Raw genomic sequence first — 14,226 nt, 5'->3', positions numbered from 1 at the left:
GGCTCTTAATAGTATGAATCTTTTTATCAAGTGGTGCTTAGCCATCTCAAAGGAAATCTGATGTCAACTGATACTTTAAAAAAAATTATTTTGACACCACAGCACATCTATAACTTCTTTAGACCCATTACACTGTGAATGGAAGCATTACCACTTGTCCGTCTGTGTTGATATAATAGTTGGTTTGCCCCTTTGCAGATATGAGATATAATTAAGGTTTCATAATGGAAGATTTGACAGGGCATAACCTATCCCCTGCCTCATAATTTGTAATAGTCTAAAGGTCTCTGATATATTACCTTCATTTGTTACCCTTGTCACCAGGGAGTTATTTATACATAAAACCTTTTTTATACAGAATACTTCATGCTGCCCTGTTAAAGATTCTTCCTGCAGGAAGAGATGTTGCAACTACCAGGTCAAGAGTTTCTTTTGCCACCACCTTACAACTATCAATCTGTGAACCTGTCTACACTACTGCAGAATTACATAGCAAGAAACCCATCTGGTCCTTGTGAGCAGGGACAATAGGTATGTTTATAGCTTCGCTTAGGAGCTGTAGAGGGCTGAAGCCTGAAGCTAAGTTCCTGCAGAGCTCTTAAACTCTACAAGAGTGGAATTCCTCTTCAGTTCCACACTTGGGTTTTGCCAGCACTTGCATTTTTCCAGGATATCTCCCACCAGTGCCCTACCACCAATGCAGCTCTACTAATAAAATCAGTGGTGGGTGCCCTAGTATAGGCAGAGCTCAGGTGCTTTTACCACTGTGCCATCTGGTCCTGCTTCAAGCAGGACTAATTGACATAGTGTTAATGCGTGTGTCAGCCAACAGCCCATCACACTAGTGAAAGCTGGAGATCAGTTTGCAGGCTATTGTGATATCATTGTCCTACTCTATTTCTCAAGTCCTCCAGAGAGTTCTCCATCAAAAATCAGTGACGTCATTGATATTGCTGCTATTTTTAAGCTTAAAAATCAGTAGAATCCCTCAGTCTCTTTTTTAATTACATGGCCTTTATACATAATACAACAATAAAATGTGAAAGCAAAAAAAGTCTAGTGCACCATCAAAGTTGAAATATAGTTTCCATTCTAAACTCTGTTTGTTAATTTGATTTTTATTGCTGTAGACTAGTACAGTATACAGGCTCAGAGATACATTACAAAATACAGGGTGGAAAGCTTCGCTCTTCATTACTATAAAATAAGGGAAAAGGTTTTTGACTTATTTTTTTAAAAACCATTAGGCACAGTAGTCAATACTTTATTCGATACCCCCCCTCAAAATTGGACAGGAGTGAGAGGAGCTGGGAAAAGAGGAGACAGGAGAGGATCAATGTGTCAGATTTAATCTTAGGATATCCTTTCAAGAAACAGTCTCATTTACAAAGTGTGTGTGTCAGGGGAGTGGGAGGTTGTTTCTAAAGTGGTCCGTGGAGAACACCATTTATGTGCAAACTTCGGTCCCAACCCTGGAGTTTACAATACATGGGTAGGGCCTACCCATGTGTTGTGAGCAGCACGGTCAGGGGCTTATGTGTGAAATTCACCCATTTTGCAGAGGCCAGTGTAAGGCCTCCACACTTTGTAAGCCCTGCGTAGAGGATGTGCAGGGGGCCTGCAGCAGAGTGGCTGCACTCCCCCATTTACTGTAGAGAAGACCTCTCTCCTGGTTCAGCTCCAGGAGATACAGAAGGCTGTGAAAGATGACAGCCAGGTGAAGAAGCACAGAGGAAACATATGCATGCAGATCTGGTGTTCAAGACACCCCCTCACTGGTGCTGCTATTCTAACCTGTAGTTTGTCAGAAAGGTGGGAGGGCACTACACATCACTGCAGATCTATGTCCTGGCGCTGGAATCAACTTAATCTCTAGTGCCTTCTACCTGCATAGACACTGATTCCTTGGGCATTATGTGGGTGGATTTCACCTTTTCAGAGAATGCTACTAAATACTCATTATTTACACAGATATACATCACTGTGCACATTTGCTTAGTGACACAAGGTTCCAAGCTAGTTGAACCTATTCCAACAGAAAGGGAAAGTCAGGATTTTTCAACCTCCTTCAAATAACTGTTCAAAAACCCAGCAGCAAGAGTTGAATTAACATCCAGTTATGTCTATTGTACCCCAAGACAAAATTCCAGGATACTGGGAACCAAAAAGCCAGTGATTTTTCTCACTGTCAGTCAGAAGATGAAACTACAGTTGAGATTGTCTTGGTACAGTATAACCATAATACGCAAAGCCACAGTCCCTATGGAGCACCTCCAACAGCTGTGAGAGGAGGGATTTGCCATCTTGCTTAATTCCACTGCTGTCCAGTACCAGTGTGTTACAATCTGGGAATTTGCAATCTGATCTGTAGAGGCTCATGTGGGCTCTGCGCAGGCATAACGGTCCACCCACACAGGTCTGATTGCAGATCTCATGCATCTGAGGGAATTGGCTGATGTGATTGCAGATCCATTAGCCATTATCTTTGAAAACTCATGGAGATTGGGGGAGGTCCCAGACAACTGGAAAAAGGCAAATATAGTGCCCGCCTTTAAAAATGGGAAGGAGAACCCTGGGAACTACAGACTGGTCAGCCTCACCTCAGTCCCTGGAAAAATCATGGAGCAGGTCCTCAAGGAAACCATTTTGAAGCACTTGGAGGAGAGGAAGGTGACCTGGAATAGTCAACATGGATTCACCAAGGGGAAGTCATGCCTGACCAACCTGATTGCCTTCTATGATGAGATAACTGGCTCTGTGGATATGGAGAAAGCAGTGAACGTGATATATCTTGACTTTAGCAAAGCTTTTGATACAGTATCCCACAGTATTCTTGCCAGCAAATATGGATTGGATGAATGGACTATAAGGTGGATAGAAAGCTGCCTAGATTGTCGGGCTTAACGGGTAGTGATCAACGGCTCAATGTCTAGTTGGCAGCCAGTATCAAGTGGACTACCCCAGGGCTCGGTCCTGGGGTCAGTTTTGTTCAACATCTTTATTAATGATCTCGATGATGGGATGGATTGCACCCTCAGCAAGTTAGCAGATGATACTAAGCTTTGGGGAGAGGTAGATACACTGGAGGGTAGGGATAGGATTCAGAGTGTCCTAGACAAATTGGAGGATTGGGCCAAAAGAAATCTGATGAGGTTCAACAAGGACAAGTGCAGAGTCCTGCACTTAGAACAGAAGAATCCCATACACTGCTACAGGCTGGGGACCGATGGGTTAAGTAGCAGTTCTGCAGAAAAGGACCTAGGGATTAAAGTGGATGAGAAGCTGGATATGAGTCAGCAGTGTGCCCTTGTTGCCAAGAAGGCTAATGGCATATTGGGCTGCATTAGTAGGAGCATTGCCAGCAGATCGAGGGAAGAGATTATTCCCCTCTATTCGGCACTGGTGAGGCCACATCTGGAGTACTGCATCCAGTTTTGGGCCCCCCACTACAGAAAGGATGTGGACAAATTGGAGAGAGCCCAGCAGAGGGCAACGAAAATGATCAGGGGGCTGGGGCACATGACTTATGAGGAGAGGCTGAGGGAACTGGGCTTATTTAGTCTGCAGAAGCGTGAGGGGGATTTGATAGCAGCCTTCAACTACCTAAAGGGGGGTTCCAAAGAGGATGGAGCTTGGCTGTTCTCAGTGGTGGCAGGTGACAGAACAAGGAGCAATGGTCTCAAGTTGCAGTGGAGGAGGTCTAGGTTGGATATTAGGAAATACTTTCACTAGGAGGGTGGTGAAGCACTGGAATGGGTTACCTAGGGAGGTGGTGGAATCTCCACCCTTAGAGGTTTTTAAGGTCAGGCTTGACAAAGCCCTGGCTGGGATGATTTAGTTGGGGATTGGTCCTGCTTTGAGCTGAGGAGTGGACTAGATGACCTCCTGAGGTCTCTTCCAACCCTAATCTTCTATGATTCTATGATTCCAAGTTTAGAGCCTTATATTGCAGCCATAGGCGCTGACTCTGTGGGTGCTCTGGGGCTGGAGCACCCACAGGGAAAAATTAGTGGGTGCTCCGCACAACTGGCAGCCAAGCTCTCCTCTCCTTGCCTCTTGATCAATCCACCCCCACCCCAGTGCGCCATGTCCCCGCTCCTACCCCTCCCTCCCAGCACTTCCTGCTGCCTAATAGCTGTTTGGCGGTGCTTAGGACTTTCCGGGAGGGAGGGGGAGGAGCAGGGACGTGGCATGCTCAGGGGAGGACACAGAGAAGAGGCAGGGCAGAGGCGGGGAATTGGGGGAAGGGGGTGGAGGGAAGGCAGTGCAGGGGTGGGAAGAGGTGGGGCAGGGGAGGGGCGGCAGGTGTCAAGCACCCACTGGGCAGAGGGGAACTCGGCACCTATGATTGCAGCTCTAATAAGTGCAGTGAAACAGTATATCACATGTAATATGTATTATATCTCTAGTGTGAAAGGGTGTGAAAACTCCTTTTCTCATTTAGCCCTTATCCAATACCTACTGGAGTCAATGGGACTATCTCCAGAGATTTCAGGGTACTGGGTCAGGCCCTTAATCATGAAAACACAAAGAGGACAGAGATTACATCATGCAGCCCTCTTACAACATGCTAAATCCTGGCTTTGACCTTGCTTTTAACTTTGTAAAAATTCCTTTTTTATTTAAATGTCTTATTCTTAGTTTCAGCTCAGAAGAGATTTATTTTTGTGAGTTATGGAATTTGGTGAAATTAAATACTAATTTACGGGGACATCACCTGCAAAATCATTCCTCAATCTGAATTTTTTAACCTACTTTTGTTAACATATCCTAGGATTACTAGAACTGAATGAATTTAGTGAAAAAATATTTTCTGGATTTTTTAAATTAGTTTATTTTCAGCATTTTTCAAACAGTCAGTTTCAGCATTTCCCAAGTACAGTCAGTTTCCCTATTGTTTATCTGTATCCTTTCACCAGCAACAGGGGAAAGAAAAGAACTGAAAAAAACTGGAAAATGTGATTACAAAACTATATCCATTGGCCAGGGAACTAAGGGGCAGGTGTGTTACCTCCTTCTAACTCATTTTAAAAATTGGACGCGTTTCAAGTTGAGAGTACCCCTTTAAAAATAACTTACCATAAAAGAGTTCCAACTAGTCCTATGGGCTAGTCCTTGCTGAGAACTACAGCATGAACTGATTTGACAAATTTCTGTTTTGGAATGGAAAACATTTTTAAGACAAAATAGCTAATGTTGGACTGTCCAGCAAGTCCTAGACTGGCACAAAATGCTGGCAGGGGTTACCATTTTTGTTAGACACCTTGTTTAGATTTATGATGATTGTTGTCTGTGCCAGCAGAGCTTTTAACTTCGGTAGGCCTCTTTTTAATACGGTACTATAAACATTACAAGTTCCACCAACACAGCTATGAAATATATATATATATATATATATATATATATATATATATATATTAGGGCAGCAGAGATTGTAATTTCTGTGAGATCTCTGACTTTTAAGATGTGTCTCAAAAGTTATAATCTGTTATAATCTTCACTGGCCTAGCTGTGCTGGCATATATTTTTATACTCATTAAGATCTTCATTAAAGAATCCTCACTCCCTTAGGATGTACTTCAATAAGCTGAGGACAAACTACAACTTTTACCCTGTCTACACTAAGATTTAGCTATTTCGTTGTAAAAAAACACCTAATTTTCCTAGAGTAAAGATGGTCCAAAACAGCTTGGCTTTTACTCTACATGTAGGAGGCAAAGACAGCAGCATTAACACTTCTGTAACACTCCCCACAAACCCACTATGGGCTGGAGACCCCACTGTACTCTTTTCACGCTCACAATATGGTCGAGGCACCCAGGTGTAGCTCTTCTATTTCCAGTATGGGTCAGAGGTCCAGCTTCCAGATAAAAACCAGAGAACTTCATGTAACTTGTTCATCCTAAACACATTTGCTGTGGTAACCAGTATTCCATGCAACCTATGTGATCTGAAGACCTGGTCGTACTCCATATAGAGGTTGGCAGGGAGGATGTAAGTTAGCATCATACAACAAAAGACTACAGTGGTGTCATTCATATACTCAAAAAAGCAGAGTTAAATTTAATATAGCAAAAGATAATATTCTCTGGCCAGGTTTCAGAGTAACAGCCGTGTTAGTCTGTATTCGCAAAAAGAAAAGGAGTACTTGTGGCACCTTAGAGAGTAACCAATTTATTTGAGCATGAGCTCACGAAAGCTCATGCTCAAATAAATTGGTTAGTCTCTAAGGTGCCACAAGTACTCATTCTCTGGCCAGTACATGGAGGTTGGGTGAGGATAGGTGGAGAACTAGAAGAACCTCGAATGAGAATTACTTCACTTTTAATCATTTAGTTATTTTTTAACTATGACATTTCAGTAACACAGTTTTCTGTAAATTTATGCCATGTAATCTCAACCTTAACTCTGCCTTAAAGTTTTTTGTCCAGAAATATTTCATATAATGTATTTCCATCTAGTGCCTGTTCCTGTCTGGTGGTATTAATACCTCAGAGCAGGGAATGTTTGTAGAACACTAAGCACTCTGACAGCACTCACTAAATAATAATAAATCAGACTTGCTTACTGTTAACAACTAGTAAAAATAATGTTCATGCTCTCCTTGGATACAAATCCTCTGGACTCTGCTCAACAACCTCATGTGGGTGAAACTGGATATAGCACTGACTTTAATCCAGCAGTTTAGATATTTGGCATGGATAAAGCCAACCCATTAGCTAAAGAAGATCTCCAAATCCACAGTGTAGCTCCACAGCTAGAGACTATTATATATATTATAACAAGGTAGAGAAACAGAGTAGCAAGTGCATCCAGATCAGCATTTACAACATGCAAAAAAATAATAATAATAATAATAAAAAAATTCAAGCCCAGACTCTTTCCCCTGCTGCAGTCTCTTAGCTCAGCTCTGGCAGTGCAAAGGGGCAGGAGAGCTACTGTAGATCAGGATTCCCCTGGCGGAGGAGAGCACTCATCTGACACAGGCCTTGTCTACACTCAGAAAAAAGGTATGATGTTAGATGAACACACTTGAAAAGGCTAGGGTAAACAAGGCAGTGTAGACTTTAGCACATCAGGCTGGTTGAGTTAAATCCCTAGGCTCTCCCCTAAACTCTAAGTAGACCAGTTTAGCATGTATTAAAGGCAGTGTACCTTGTCTACATTAGACTTCTAAAGTGTATTAGCTAGAACATGTTAGCGAACGTGTGTTAACATCACACCTTTTATTCTAATCTAGATAAGGCCATAGAGACTACTCAGCCAATTCCTTTGCCACTCCTTCATCCCCACAATCTCTGGCATAAGGAGCATATTGGGGATGGGAAGGGGCAAGTCTGCATTTCAGGTATTCTCCACTGGTGGATGCTCCTTTGCGTCCAGATGATGTAGTATAGAGCAGCCCGCAGGCTGCTTACGTGAACCACGGTCAGCATAGAACACACCTCAGAATTGGGGAGTTGCAACTCATTTCTCTGATGATACACACACATTCTGGAATGGGAAAAGGCACCACTGGGTAACCTTATCTTTGTGTTAACGATGTTTTTGGTAATTTAATTTCCTTGGTTTAAAAAAAGAATTCTCAGTACCCCCATGTACCACAGTCCAACTCTCCCCTCCGCTGCCTCTGGCTTGTTGGCAATGTTTCCCTGTCCATCATCTCGTCCCCTATCTTTCTGCCTGTCCAGAACAGCCTGGATCTCCCTTCTCAGCCCTCCCTCTCACAGAGAGATAGGTGTAAGCCCAGAGCCCACACGTTGAAGAGCTGGGGAGAGAATGCAGGAATACTTTAGGGACTAGAAGGATTCAATGGGGACAGTTTTGAAGATGAAGGGACAGACATGGGATGACATGGATGTGGGAGTTTTGGGGGAACAGATGAAGCCGCGCCAACATTCCCCACTATACATCTCTGACCCTCTCCTTTCTAGTCCACACTTCCCTGCACTGTTCAGATACCCCCCCACACACATTTCCACCTCACTGCTCAGACTCCCCCACTACTGTTCCAAGTCCTTCATCATTCCAAATGCTCTGACCAACTTTCCTGCTCTTCCTGCTTCATGCACCACACATGCACACCAGCGCCATACTCCTTGCTAGAGGCAGGAAGGGAAAGGAGAATGGAGATGCACAGTCCCTGTCCCAGATCTGGGCCTAGTGTATGGAGAAGGGACTCTACACATCCATCTGCAGCATAGGAGGTTCAGAGAGGTGTGACGTGGCCCATTCATCTCAATGAGATGTTCTCAGCTAAATGAGTACACCCCCTGGAGGTGACTAAACTTTAAATCAAATAGATCCATCCAACTCATTGGTGTTTTCATTTCCTCTTCCTTGGGCATATAGTATCCAGGCTCACACATGAGGGGGAGAGTGGTTCAGAGCCCCCTAGACTAACAGGGAACCCCAGGTCACATGGGAGAGGGGTGGAGAGAAGGGCTAAGAACCCTCCAGAGCAGCAGAGCCCCTCAGATTTCAGCACACACATGGGGCAAGGAGAGGGGCTTAAATGCTCCCATAGTGGGCCCCATATGGGGGGTTAGGACCCATCAGAGGAGCAGTACACCTAGATCCTGGCTCACATGTGGGGGATCCTTGCCCTCTCTGGGACTGGCTGGGGTTCTCTGCTGCCCCATTGTCCCTTCTCTTTTTATGTGCATTCCCCTCCAAATTCTGGTCATAGAATCATAAAAGATTAGTATTGAAAGAGACGTCAGGAGATCATTTAGTCCAACCCCCTGCTCAAAGCAGGACCAACACCACCTAAGTCATCCCAGCCAGGGCTTTGTCAAGCCAGGCCTTAAAAACCTCTAAGGATGGAGATTCCACCACCTCACTAGGTAACCCATTCCAGTGCTTCACCACCCTCCTAGTGAAATAGTTTTTTCCTAATATCCAACCTCGACCTCCCTCACTGCAACTTGAGACTATTGCTCCTTGTTCCGTCATCTGCCACCACTGAGAACAGCCGAGCTCCATCCTCTTTGGAACCCCCCTTTAGGTAGTTGAAGGCTGCTATTAAATCCCCCCTCACTCTTCTTTTCTGCAGATTAAATAAGCCCAGTTCCCTCAGCCTTTCCTCATAAGTCATGTACCCCAGCCCCCAATCATTTTCGTCGCCCTCCACTGAATTATCTCCAATTTGTCCACATCGTTTCTGTAGTGGGGGGCCCAAAACTGGACACAATAGTCCAGATGTGACCTCACCAAAGCTGAATAGAGGGGAATAATCACTTCCTTCGATCTGCTGGCAGTGCTCCTACAAATGCAGATCAATATACCGTTAGTCTTCTTGGCAACAAAGGCACACTGTTGACTCATATCCAACTTCTCGTTCACTGTAATCCCCAGGTCCCTTTCTGCAGAACTGAGTTAGTCCCCAGCCTGTAGCAGTGCATGGGATTCTTCCGTCCTAAGTGCAGGACTCTGCACTTGTCATTGCTGAACCTTATCAGATTTCTTTTGGCCCTGTCATAAAAATAAAGGGAAGGGTAACCACCTTTCTGTATACAGTGCTATAAAATCCCTCCTGGCTAGAGGCAAAACCCTTTCACCTGTAAGGGTTAAGAAGCTAAGATAACCTTGCTGGCACCTGACCAAAATGACCAATGAGGAGACAAGATACTTTCAAATCGGGAGCGGGGGGAAACAAAGGGTTTATCTGTCTGGGTGATACTTTTGCCGGGAACAGATCAGGAATGCAGTCTCAGAACTTCTGTTAGTTAGTAAGTAATCTAGCTAGAAATGCGTTAGATTTCCTTTTGTTTAATGGGGTATAATAAGCTGTGCTGAATGGAATGTATATTCCTGTTTTTGTGTCTTTTTGTAACTTAAGGTTTTGCCTAGAGGGATTCTCTGTGTTTTGAATCTGATTACCCTGTAAGGTATTTACCATCCTGATTTTACAGAGGTGATTCTTTTACCTTTTCTTTAATTAAAATTCTTCTTTTAAGAACCTGATTGATTTTTCATTGTTCTTAAGATTCAAGGGTTTGGGTCTGTGTTCACCTGTACCAATTGGTGAGGATTTTTAATCAAGCCTTCCCCAGGAAAGGGGTGTAGGGCTTGGGGGGATATTTTGGGGGAAGACGTCTTCAAGTTGGCTCTTTCCCTGTTCTTTGTTTAACATGCTTGGTGGTGGCAGCATACGGTTCAAGGACAAGGCAAATTTTGTACCTTGGGGAAGTTGTTAACCTAAGCTGGTAAGAATAAGCTTAGGGGGTCTTTCATGCAGGTCCCACATCTGTACCCTAGAGTTCAGAGTGGGGAACCCTGCTCCCCTCCACTAATCCCTCCCCTACCACCCATTCCCATTTATCCCCCTCCCCCGAAACCTCCCTTCCTTTGCCACAGCCCCAAATGCCTCTTCCCATATTCTCCCCATTCATCCACCCCTTCATCTCCCCTTCTTTACCTGCACCATTCCCTCACACTCATGCACTGATCCAACTTCCCTCCCCACACACTCCTCATTGCTCTGACACCCTGCCCCCCATATTCCCTATGTTTGTACCAAAAATGTTATAGGAATCTGAAAATGTTATGAACAGCTCACATTAGGGGTGCTGTGTATTAGGAACACCTGGACCAAATGACCCAGAAACTTGTTTCCTTTGATCACAGTCAGTCCCATTGTTCAGGAAACATGATTACATTAGCCTAACTGCTTCCTCAAATCTTCCTCATTCCCCCTATTTAATTAATGCCAATTTCCTTGTCAGTACTTCTAAATTAAATTGGAGTCTGCATATGAATTTTAGAGAACTTTAAAATATTGCTCTTTATCAGAAATTTTGGTCTCAGGGCAAAACTTCCAAGGGGAAGTTCATTCTATTAGGAGCATCAGTTTGACATACACCACCCTGGAATTACAAACTTTACCCTTAATAACTTTTTCAATATTGCTTCCCCAAAGGGCCAGTGGGTGACATGCACTAGCTGAGATAAATCCCAAGTGACTGAGGTCAGTTTGGAGATCACAATCACAGTTTGACCCCTAGGTATGTGCACAAAAGGAGATGATTTTTTAAAATGCTGTTTTTGTGGGGCTGTAACTTGGTAACCCTTTGCTCAAATGACTCCAAACTTGGATCACTAGCACTAGCCAGTATCCCTATGAGGCACAGCCAATTTCATGACAATCCAAGTCAGCATGTAGATTTTAGAACACTTAGAAAAGTCCACCTTTAGACAGAAAGTGGCACTCGACCTTAACTGCAGCAGACCTGCTGCTTTATTATAATATTTAAAGAAATAAAAACAGAAGAAAGAGTAAACCTCCTCCTCCTGTCATATTTGCAAAGTAGAATTACAATTAATTCTATTTCAGGATGTCAGCTGCATAATAATAAACAAAAAAACAAAATATTGAAATACTGAAACTGTATGTCTATAGCACATAAATAAATGCCCTGCTTAGAACAGTCCAGAGAGTGAGGTAATAGAAAGTCTTCATATATTTAACCAATGGTCAAAACAAGATAGGATAGTTTTCATGTAGAAGATTAAATCATATTACACAGTTAGTCAATTTTTTAATCTACCGGAGCTGAGATGTAGTGTATTTAGATCTCAATACACACAGGTAATGAATTAAAAAAAATGCAATGTACATTAAGAGCTATTCATCAAAGGTCTTACATTTTTTATGAAATGTGTTCCTGACTGCCTCCTTAGCAGGCAGCCCTGGGGGTCCCTTCTGGTTTATGTCTGATGTTCCTAAGCTCTCATGATTCAGGGCCTCAGTCAGTCACCTGCGGGGGTTAGGAAGGGCTTCCTTCTCTCCCCCAACGTATTCTGGTGCTACGTTGTTTTGGGGGGGTTTTTTGGTCTACTTCTTCTGAAGCATCAGAAATGGCCATGGCTGGAGATGGAACACTGTACTGGGCCTTTGCTCTGAGATGATACTAAGAATTCTCTCTCTCAGGGGACTTGGCTTGGCTGGTTCTTGTTGACATGCTCAGGGTCTAACTGATCACCGTATGTGGGGTCGGGAAGGAATTTCCCCCCAGGTCACATTGGCAGTGCCGGGAGAGGGGTGGGGTTCGCCTTCCTCTGCAACATGTGGTGCGGGTCACTTACCAGGATCATCTGGGTATGTCTTACTTAATCAGTTCCCTGACATTGCAGGGGCCTCAGGCATTGGTGCACCTCAATCCCTCCTATTCTCTGTCTCTGGCACACAATATTGTAGATTCTGACACATTGTAACAGTGCGGTCTAATTTCAATTGTTGGGGGTGGTATACGGATGGCTGGGTAGTGTTTCGTGGTCTGAGATATGCAGGAGGTCAGACTGGATGATGTGGTGGTTCCTTCTGGCTCTAAATTCTATGTCCTCCCTATCAAGAAGATGGCGATTGAACTGGTTTAAACAGGAAACTATTAGGCCAGATCATCCCTGTCATGGTACAACTCATAGGAGGGGTGCTGGGGGAGGAAATCTCTACAAACATTCCACCATGTGTCTCTCCTTGCGTTGCCCTGTTAGGGGTGTGAATTTGCCCCACTGCAAACCAGGCCAAGGGGCCCAACCAGAAATCATGCAGATTCCAGGGGATCTACTCCAGGTTGTATTATTCTTAACTTGGAAAGGCCTCAGGACCAGTGGGGGAATGAAGTATGTCCCTCAACCATGCCCCCATTCAACATAGCCTATTCCCAGCCCCGCATGGATCCCAGCCTCAAAGATGGATCTCTGTGGACTCTTGGAGATGGATTGTAGAACAGAGATGACTGACTTTCCTTCTGACCAAGAAGGGAGAGATTCATATGGAGGTCTCAAGGGGACAATCCTCCCTATTTGTTTTAGGTGCTAGGCATGAAGCTGATCCAGAAAAAAAAAAAAAAAGAAAAAAACCCCCACATCTTCAAGCAGCACAAACCCTGCGGTTGCTAGTTCCACTGCAGTCTGATTCATGCAGGAGATAAGTTTGCCTATTGCAGAGGGCCCCAAAGGGAAAAATGCAACCTCGTGTGCCAACCTTGTGTGCCACCACCACCACTGGAACTGACTCCCCCCAAACAAGGAGCCTCTGCATCACCTCCACAGGAGTCCTCGGTGCAGGGTGTGTTTCAGGACAGGACTGGGGGAAGACCTGCTCTCTGGCAATTATACACCCTACAACTTTAGGGCATCTGTCAGAGCTTTGACTCTGACACAAAGACGGCAGCAATTTTGGGCTGCTGTGTAAGACTGCCAACGGGAAAGCACACTGTGTGTGTAGAGATTGGTATGCAGAACTTCTTATTGGCCAGCACCCACAAAGGCTGCTTCTTGCTGGATAGAGCCCTGAACTTTAATTGCATCTTCTGCTTTGATGCTCTTAGATGTTTTGATCCTGCAGCTAGTTACAGAACACACATTCTGAAGTAGGATTGGTGGAATTAAATTGAACTTCACATCAGAATCTCTCTCTCTTGTGTAATCATAGAGCAGCCCTGTGGGTGGTTTTTTTGTGCAGCTGTGTTTATTTTATGCAGTATGTAGAACAAGAAAATAAGATAATTTATGTTCTAATCACTATCTGTTTCCCAAATACTAATTTTTCTGCTAGGTTTATTGCTCCTTTTAGACCTACCATCCTCAAGCAGGGATTTTTATGGTTCTTGTACTTAGAGCTGGTCACATTTTTTTGTTCAAAACTTGTTTTAATTTAACTTTTAATTTTTCTACAATTTATGTTTTTTTAAATTTCAAAACAAAAACTGTTTGGGGGTCATTTCCCCGCTTTTCTCTCCCTCCTTTTCCTTTTCCTCTTCCTCCTCCTACTCCTCTTCTCCCCAGAATTTGGTTAGCAGGCACTCCTCAACAATGTGTGTCATTGTTTGATCTGTGCCGCAGCTGCAGCTTGGATTGTCTCAAAGACCCCAGTGGTGTTGGTTGGCTGCACAGAGGCCTTGCCCCGTTCAGAATCAGTTAAGAATGGCCCATGGATGTGGCATGTCGAAGCTGGTGGGCAAGTAGTAGGGTCTATGACAAGGAACTGATTGGTGGTTGATGATAAGCACCAGTCTTCCTGCCACAGGGACTCCGCTGTCATGTCGTAGTGTGGCAGCCTCGACCACAGTGGGTGTCGTGATGAAAGACATGCAGCTAGTGGGCTAAAAAGGTCACTGAACAAGGGAAAGCTTGGGTTGGCACCTACCTACTCAAGCAGCTTGCCAGCTGCAATCTCCCTCCTGATGTAAGGGGGAGTAATGTGGCTCAAAACTGGAAGCC

The sequence above is a fragment of the Chelonia mydas genome, chromosome 1 (assembly GCF_015237465.2).
Source record: "Chelonia mydas isolate rCheMyd1 chromosome 1, rCheMyd1.pri.v2, whole genome shotgun sequence".
NCBI lineage: Eukaryota > Metazoa > Chordata > Testudines > Cheloniidae > Chelonia > Chelonia mydas.
This window is presented reverse-complemented; position numbering follows the sequence as displayed.